A 10,207-nucleotide genomic window follows, 5' to 3' on the forward strand; every position below is an offset into this window, starting at 1 on the left:
AGCCAGCCCCAACCCAGCCCCGTACCAGTAAGTCCCTATTTCTACTTTCACCCCTTCCTGAAGGGCTTGTTGTAGGTGACACCCAAAGTAGTACATTTGAATTACAGATACATGGTCAATATTTCTAACTTCAGATACAGAAACGATACAGGCACACAAATTGGATAATCTCATTCAGAAACTCATAACCTTTCCAATGATATCTTACACAAGCTATCTTGAATAACGTATATCTCAGTTATGTCATGTCCATATCATAAGCATATTGTCATAAAGAAGATGGAGTGTAAAGTCACACCAGGGATGGAGAGTAACAGAAGCCTGCACTGTCTAATCTTAAAGTCTGTAACTTGGCGATTCGGTGCTATTGCCTCGTCATTCTCTCATTTGGACCTCCGAGGCTGGAAGAAATATCCTTACACACCAGTCCTCCTCAACCTAATATAGCAATTGTCCAGACTGAATTTGCAGGCTGGCCACTTCCTTTTTCCTTTTTCTTATATTCTGCTTTTCAGAGATAGTGGTAGGTCCCACTAGATACATCTTTTCCCCTTCACTTTGAAATGCAAATAATTAGTTACATGAAAAAAATGCCCAGCTAGCTGGTGATTAAAAAAAGAAACTCCTGGTTCTCAAAATGTGTGTTCAACAGATGGCATTAAATGCAAAAAAACCCCTCTTTATGTCACAGAGATGCTAATTCTCTAGGAAGTCACAGATAGGTAGACAGATGAGAGTGCAAATTTTGTACAGTCGCCAGACTTATGTCCTCAAAAAAAACGAACTGTTTGCAAACGCAATAGTATTTTCAATGTTGAAAACGTTTTGGAACTTTTTTATAAAGCTAGACACATAAAGTAGTTTATATATACATGTGCGTATGCATGCATCTGCATATATATATATGAAAAACAGTGACACACAGACCCCACGCTGCCTTTCTGTCACAGGTACAGTCAAGCACCCCCTCTTGGCCACTCACCAGACTGCTGTGAGGGAATTTAGATGTTGAATTCTCCCTCCGTACCCTCCATTTTAAGCCTCCAGAGCATGAACAGAGACCTGTCACTCCTTCTGGCTTGGGGTCCCTAGGTACAGTTTTGGAGCGCATATCTCCCTGATACCCCCTCCCTGACACAGCCCACTGTCCAGTCCCTGGAACCAGTCATGGCCTCTGAGACTCCTCCCACACCTTAAACACACCATCTTCCAGAACTCCACCCAGATAGCTCACACCTTTTGGTTTACCTCCTGAAAGGGCCATGTGCTTGATGTAAAAGTTTAACACAGACAGATGTTGCATCCAATATTAAACACCCTTTTTTAAATAGCATGAGAAATACAGATCTGTACACAAATAATAAACCCTATACACATTTTTCTGCCTCAGTTTCTTCACCACTCCAGAGCAGTCACCTGGGCTGTCCAGGATCCTTCTGTTGCAGTACATGGCTTGGGTTCTGTGATATGGAGCCTTCTCCATGCCAGTTTGCCCACTCTGACATTGGCCAGTCCATCCCCTTCCCCTCTTCTGCCCACACCTGCTGTGTATTTTCCCTCTGAGGGTCCTTTTATAATCTTTCAATCCCTGGGCAGCTGACTTTTCAGGTGATCCCAGCCCTTTACCAGGTGACTGTTGCTCGACCTCTCCCCAGACAAACTAATTTTCCTGGTTGGGAGCCTGTCTCTTGTCTAGGATATTTGTATTTGAATAGAGAACCATTTCAAGTTAACGACTCTTTATTGTCAGTCCTCTGTCACTACCCATTGGAATTCCAGTCCAACACGGAGGTAAAAGAGTCAACAGTGAAGGCAACTAGCCCCTATATTAAAAATGGCGTTCGCAGTTTGGTAAAGATACATAACCTCTATATACATTGCACTCGGATAGACTGATGAATATTCATAAAATATTAACCTCTAGAAGTCATTACAGCTATGAAATTTATGCTAACTTCCTAGTTAAAATGCTTGTGTTCGCAGCAGAAAAAATGGCAGCAACTAGAAGTTATAAGCAGTCCTCTTATACACCTATCAACTGAGAAATAAGGCATGAATGGAATGAACTGTTGTAAAATAGCTCGGCTATATTGTTTGAGTTCTATTAATGACCCACACAATACAAGCTGAAAACAGATCCATGGTTATACAAAGAAAAAAAGTGAAGACAATGACTCTTTAGCTGTTGCCATATTTTGTGACAGGTTTCTATTAGTAGTTAATACGAAGTTAATGTTGAGTAATGCCAATGTCATTAGAGTATAACAGTTCCATTGAACCCTAATGACATTGGCATTACTCAACATTAACCAGTCGGGCAACATTTTTATAAGGAAGCTAAAGTCTTAGTTCTTACTCTGGGGGAGACCAGGAAAAATTGGTATTTTAACTAACACAACGTGGTAAGTACCATGGTCTCCATTAACACTATCACCATTTTTAATTTGATAGATGATGCCAGCTTAAGGTTTCTTTAAGTTAAACAAGACTTTGTGGACTCCCCATCCTTCAATTGCCTTGAAGTACTGAGCAACTTCTATTTGCTTCTGTGAATATTTCTGCTACTCCAGCCCTGCTGCCTGGCATAATTTTTGAGAGGGATAATAATTAATAATAATAACAACAACAACAAAAAAGCTGTGGATTCGGAACATTTCTTTCTTTTCAGAACATTTTCACAAGAACTCTAACAACCCTACTCAGACACCAGAACCAGCATCTTATTGGAAGGGGAGAGCATCACTTAAGGACTCCTTCCAGGTGAAAGTAGCCTCCTTGGTAGCCGGCCCATGGACTGCACAACTAGGAAGGCAGTTCCTGTTCCCTCTTTGGTGGTGGCCACATGATGACACATTAGGCATTACATAGCTGCTTATGAGCAGCCAGCCACATATAACAAATAAGGTTTATGTGAATTACATCCATTCAGTGGGTGCTTCCCTGGTTGATCAACATATAGGCAGAACTTTTTTAAAAGTGGCTTTGTATTTATAAGTCAAACAAGAAAAGAAAGAGGTCTGTTGGGCTATATGTTCACTTTCTCTCCAAATTCCCTCGCCTCCCCACCTGCCCTGAAAAAATGATGACCTAGAGGAGGAGGAGGAATAAATCAGTTGAATTTGACAGATAAAGAAAACCGAGGCAGAGAAGCAAAGTGATTTGCCCAACACCACCCAGGAGCAGAGCCAGGATTAGAACTCAGGAACTCCTAGCTCCCCACCCTATGGCCCAGTAGCCTACACTAATTCTCGCATATGGGACTGTAGCGGGCCGGTGTGGCTCCCCTCCTCCCCGGGGAGGGTTGAGCCTCGGACACAGGAAGGGGCGGGGCTCCAGAGTGGTGAGCCCGCCCCTCAGAGGGTCAGACGGCGACCCCGGAAGGACAAAAGCCGGCCCTTCCAGCCCAGTCAGTGCCCAGCCACCGGGGAGAGCAGACCTGCCTGAGGGAGCTCCTACCGGAGGAACCGCTGGAGCCCCGGACAGCTGCCTGGACTGGCCGGAGAGCACCCCACCTCGCTACTGGGAAGACCTGCCAGAGCTTCCCCGTGCCACCTACGACGAGGAGCCTGTAGGAACTTCCCCGCTACCGTGCTGTTACCCCGAGGAACCCCCGGAGCAGGATTGGCCGGACTTCCCCGGGGAACTACCCGATCTACCCCCCAGCCCGGGTTGTGAGGAGCCCATGCAGTGGGACTTCCCGGGACCAGACGCCGTGGACCAGGTAGGACAGGAGGGGGATATTGGAAGTGGCCCGGGGGCAGCCGACCTCAGTCAGGCTACTGATCAGACAATACCCATGTCAGTGTGTTGCGGTCAGGATCCCCACTGACCGTCAGGGGTAACGACCGCTGCCTAGGACCCCGGGCCGGGACACAGTGGAGTGGGTGGGCCTGTGTCCCCCCTGCCACCCCACTCACGGGTGGCAGTTATCCCCCTCACCAAACTGCTCAGCCTGCTACAAGAGGCCTGAGCCCCTGTAGTGTTTACGGCTCAGCCTGCTACAAGAGGCCTGAGCCCCTGTAGTGTTTACGGCTCAGCCTGCTACAAGAGGCCTGAGCCCCTGTAGTGTTTACGGCTCAGCCTGCTACCAGAGGGCCTGGGCCTTACCCAGACTGTTTGCAGCCCAGCCCCTGCACCAGAGGGCCTGAGCCCCAACTGACTCTGTCTTTGTTGCCTAGCCTTAAAGGGACAGGACAGAGCCCCCGTGAGACCAGCGGGATGGTGTGGCTCCCCTCCTCCCCTCAGAGGGTTGAGCCCCGGACCCACCTGTTACAGGGACCTATTAAGAACCATTGTACGTGAGTGATTAGGCATAAAAAACAAAAGACGTGTCACTGTTTAATACTGTCCAGACATTATCTTTGATTCCCCATTAAATGTAGCCTTGTATAGAATAAATGTAGCACTTGCTTTCTAATTTGGCTCAAATTCTTCCCCACTACATTTAGACTACGTCTACACTACCCATCATGTTGGACTATGGGGGTATGAATAGCAATATGCACCGAAATGCTTCACTGTGCCCATAACTCCTCAGCACAGTACTTTGGTGCGCACTGCTATTCACATCTCTGTGGGCCAAACTGCGGGCCAGTGTAAACAAGCCCTTAGCCAACATTGCCTACAGAGTGCCAGCTCACATTGAAGTCTTGTGTACCAAAGGGTGAGGAATGGCTCTGTTTAAACATTATACAGGCTATCTCTGTAATTCTATGACTTTGAAATTGAAAAAAGGAAATGGCTGCAAATGTATGAGTGGGAAAAAAATCCTCCCTCATCTCCCACTGTAAAGGAATGTGGGAGACAAATTGCCAAACCAGAACCCAAAGCATATTGCAAAAACCGTTTATAAAAGTTACAAAAATATAGCACAACCAATCAACAGGAATAATAAAATACATTTTCCCCTTTCCTCAGCATTTAATTAGTCTCTCCCAGTTCTTTTTCTCCATCTCTGAGGGGCCAGGGGAAGTGTATAAATTATCAGAGTTTTTGCTGTGTTTGTCTAAAGCAAAGCAGTTCCTGAACTCCTCTGACACGCTGAGGAAATCAGGTTTCAATCCCATTACCAATTCACACTTAACATAACATAAGAACATAAGAAAGGCTGTACCGTGTCAGACCAAAGGTCCATCTAGCCCAGTATCTGTCTACCGACAGTGGCCAATGTCAGGTGCCCCAGAGGGAGTGAACCTAACAGGCAATGATCAAGTGATCTCTCTCCTGCCATCCATCTCCATCCTCTGACGAACAGAGGCTAGGGACACCATTCTTACCCATCCTGGCTAATAGCCATTTATGGACTTAGCCACCATGAATTTATCCAGTCCCCTTTTAAACATTGTTATAGTCCTAGCCTTCACAACCTCCTCAGGTAAGGAGTTCCACAAGTTGACTGTGCGCTGTGTGAAGAAGAACTTCCTTTTATTTGTTTTAAACCTGCTGCCTATTAATTTCATTTGGTGACCCCTAGTTCTTGTATTATGGGAATAAGTAAATAACTTTTCCTTATCCACTTTCTCAACATCACTCATGATTTTATATACCTCTATCATGTCCCCTCTTAGTCTTCTCTTTTCCAAGCTGAAGAGTCCTAGCCTCTTTAATCTTTCCTCATATGGGACCCTCTCTAAACCCCTAATCATTTTAGTTGCCCTTTTCTGAACCTTTTCTAGTGCTAGAATATCTTTTTTGAGGTGAGGAGACCACATCTGTACACAGTATTCGAGATGTGGGCGTACCATGGATTTATATAAGGGCAATAATATATTCTCAGTCTTATTCTCTATCCCCTTTTTAATGATTCCTAACATCCTGTTTGCTTTTTTGAGCGCCTCTGCACACTGCGTGGACATCTTCAGAGAACTATCCACGATGACGCCAAGATCTTTTTCCTGACTCATTGTAGCTAAATTAGCCCCCATCATGTTGTATGTATAGTTGGGGTTATTTTTTCCAATGTGCATTACTTTACATTTATCCACATTAAATTTCACTTGCCATTTTGTTGCCCAATCACTTAGTTTTGTGAGATCTTTTTGAAGTTCTTCACAATCTGCTTTGGTCTTAACTATCCTGAGCAGTTTAGTATCATCTGCAAACTTTGCCACCTCACTGTTTACTCCTTTCTCCAGATCATTTATGAATAAATTGAATAGGATTGGTCCGAGGACTGACCCTTGGGGAACACCACTAGTTACCCCTCTCCATTCTGAGAATTTTCCATTAATTCCTACCCTTTGTTCCCTGTCCTTTAACCAGTTCTCAATCCATGAAAGGACCTTCCCTTTTATCCCATGACAGCTTAATTTACGTAAGAGCCTTTGGTGAGGGACCTTGTCAAAGGCTTTCTGGAAATTTAAGTACACTATGTCCACCGGATCCCCCTTCTCCACATGTTTGTTGACCCCTTCAAAGAACTCTAATAGATTAGTAAGACACGATTTCCCTTTACAGAAACCATGTTGATTATTGCTCAAGAGTTTGTTTTTCTATGTGTCTGACAATTTTATTCTTTACTATTGTTTCAACTAATTTGCCCGGTACCGACGTTAGACTTACCGGTCTGTAATTGCCGGGATCACCCCTAGAGCCCTTTTTAAATATTGGCGTTACATTAGCTAACTTCCAGTCATTGGGTACCGAAGCTGATTTAAAGGACAGGTTACAAACCTTAGTTAATAGTTCCGCAACTTCACATTTGAGTTCTTTCAGAACTCTTGGGTGAATGCCATCTGGTCCCGGTGACTTGTTAATGTTGAGTTTATCAATTAATTCCAAAACCTCCTCTAGTGACACTTCAATCTGTGACAGTTCCTCAGGGTACGTCTACACTACGGGATTATTCCGATTTTACATAAACCGGTTTAGCAAAACAGATTGTATAAAATTGATTGCACGCGGCCACCTTAAACACATTAAATCAGTGGGTTGTGTCCACGGTCCAAGGCTAGCGTCGATTTCTGGAGCGTTGCACTGTGGGTAGCTATCCCGTAGCTATCCCATAGTTCCCGCAGCCTCCCCCGCCCCTTGGAATTTCCGGGTTGTGATCCCAGTGCCTGATGGGGCAAAAATCATTGTCGTGGGTGGTTCTGGGTACAGCCTCACCCCTCCCTCCCTGAAAGCAGCAGACAAGCGTTTCGCGCCTTTTTTGCTTGGTGAACTGTGCGGACGCCATAACACAGCAAGCATGGACCCTGCTCAGCTCAATACCGCAATCGTGAATGTTTTAAACACCTCGCGCACTCTTGTGCAGTCTATGGTGAACCAGGACCTTCAAACCGAGGCGAGGAGGAGGCGGATACGGCAGCGCGGCGATGACAGTGATGAGGACGTAGACACAGAATTCTCTCAAACCGCGGGCCCCTGCGCTTTGGAGATCCTGATGGTAATGGGGCAGATTCTATCCATTGAACGCCGATTTTGGGCCCGGGAAACAAGCACTGACTGGTGGGACCGCATTGTGTTGCAGGTGTGGGACGATTCCCAGTGGCTGCGAAACTTTCGCATGCGTAAGGGCACTTTCATGGAACTTTGTGACTTGCTTGCCCCTGCCCTGAAACACCAGAATACCAAGATGAGAGCAGCCCTCACAGTAGAGAAGCGAGTGGCGATAGCCCTGTGGAAGCTTGCAACGCCAGACAGCTACCGGTCAGTCGGGAATCAATTTGGAGTTGGAAAATCTACTGTGGGGGCAGCTGTGATGCAAGTAGCCAAAGCAATCACTAAGCTGCTGCTACGAAAGGTTGTGACTCTGGGAAACGTGCAGGCCATAGTGGATGGTTTTGCTGCACTGGGATTCCCTAACTGTGGGGGGGCGATAGATGGAACCCATATCCCTAAATTGGCACCGCAGCGCCAGGGCACCCAGTACGTAAACCGGAAGGGGTACTTTTCAATGGTGCTGCAAGCACTGGTAGATCACAAGGGACATTTCACAAACATCCACGTGGGATGGCCAGGGAGGGTTCATGACGCTCGCGTCTTCAGAAGCACTACTCTGTTTAAACGGCTGCAGCAAGGGAATTACTTCCCAGACCAGAAAATAACAGTTGGGGATGTTGAAATGCCTGTCGTTATCCTGGGGGACCCAGCCTACCCCTTGATGCCATGGCTCATGAAGCCATACACAGGCAGCCTGGACAGTGGTCAGGATCTGTTCAATTACAGGCTGAGCAAGTGCAGAATGGTGGTGGAATGTGCATTTGGCCGTTTAAAGGCGCGCTGGCGGACATTACTGACTCGCTCAGACCTCAGCCAAACCAATGTCCCCTATGTTATTGCTGCTTGCTGTATTCTCCACAATCTCTGTGAGAGTAAGGGGGAGACCTTTATGGCAGGGTGGGAGGCTGAGGCAAATCACCTGGCCGCTGATTACGCGCAGCCAGACACCAGGGAGATTAGAAGAGCACACCAGGAAGCGGTGCGCATCAGAGAAGCTTTGAAAACGAGCTTCATCAATGGCCAGGGTACAGTGTGACTGCTGTGTTTGTTGATGAACACCCAACCCCCTTGATTGACTCAGTCCCTGTAAGCAACTCCCCCTCCCCCTTCGAGTACAGCTTACTTATGCAAATAAAGTCACTCTCATTTAAAAAGCATGAATTCTTTATTAATTCATTATAAAAAGAGGGAGAGAAGTAAGGGTGTGGTTTGGGAGGAGGATAGGAGGGATGGAGAAGGCCATTAAAAAAAATTCACAGTAACGACAGCCTTCTGGTTGGGCTGTCCACGGGGGTGGAGTGGGCGGGTGCACGGAGCCTCCCCCCACGCGTTCTTACACGTCTGGGTGAGGAGGATGTGGAACATGGTGAGGGCTGAGGGTGGTTATACAGGGGCTGCAGCGGCACTCTGTGATCCTGCTGCCGTTCCTGAAGCGCCACCAGACGCCGGAGCATGTCAGTTTGATCACGCAGCAACCCCAGAGTTGCATCCCGCCACCACTGATCTTCCTGCCGCCACCGCTGATTTTCCTGCCGGTCTTCCTGCCGCCACCTCTCATCTCGGTTGTCCCTCCTGTCCTCACGTTCATCCCTCCTGTCCTCACGTTCACTGGCCTCTTTCCTGTAATTTGATACCACGTCCTTCCACTCATTCAGATGAGCTCTTTCATTGCGTGTAACTTCCATAATATCCGAGAACATCTCATCTCGCGTCTTCTTTTTCCTCCGCCTTATCTGTGCTAGCCTTTGGGATGGAGGAGGGATGGTTGAAAAATTTGCAGCTGCATGAGGGAGATAAATATTTAGAAAGATACATTTTACAGAACAATGGTTATACTCTTTCACAGTGAACAGCACTATTCACCTAGCACATGTGATTTCCCTACAAGGTCGCATTTTTCATCTTAATAGTGAGTGCTTGCAGCTCTGGAGTTACAGATCTCACAGACACAGGTCCAGGCATCAGAATTCAGCTTACATGCGGCCATGGTAAGCTACTGTCTTTCGGCTTCTGTAGTGATTTACCCCTCCCCCCCCAACGCATGGCTAATACCACGCTAGCTCCCTGCTAATCAACAACCTTCCCACCCCCCACCCACTGCGTGGCTGGTAGCTTGGGGAAGATCGCCGGTGACCAAACACAAAAAAGATCATCGGCATTTCACTCCTCCCCTCCCCCCGCTTCGCTACGTGCAGGAAAGGTTTTTTTTTAAGCTGCTGCAGTCCATGAACCCAGTAGAAAAATGGCCACCCCCCTTACTTAATTTCCTGATTTTTAACCAGGTTATCCTGAACGATATCACTTTGCTGAGGATAACAGAACAAGATAAAGAGCGGATGCTTCTTGAATGCCAGCAGTCACCGGGACCATACGCTGCTATGCTTTGCCACGCAATGATACCTGATTACTTGCTACATGCATGGAGTGGTAAAGTGTCCTACCATGGTGGGCGGAACAAGGCTGCCTTGCCCAGAAACCTTCTGCAAAGACTTCTGGAGTACCTACAGGAGCGCTTCATCGAGATGTCCCTGGAGGATTTCCTCTCAATCCCCGGACATGTTAACAAACTTTTCTAAGTAACTATACTGTCTGCGAATGCATCCCAAGTCCTCAGGGCAAATCAATCATTAAAAAAGGCTTGCTTAAAAAACAATGTTTGCTATTTGCAAAGGTACACTCACCAGAGCTCCCTTCCATGGCGTCATTGTCTGGGATAGTTGCTTGTGAGGGCTGGGAGGAGGGTAATTCTGTCAGGGTGATAAAA

Source organism: Mauremys mutica, chromosome 3 (assembly GCF_020497125.1).
Source record: "Mauremys mutica isolate MM-2020 ecotype Southern chromosome 3, ASM2049712v1, whole genome shotgun sequence".
In the NCBI taxonomy this organism is placed as follows: Eukaryota; Metazoa; Chordata; order Testudines; family Geoemydidae; genus Mauremys; species Mauremys mutica.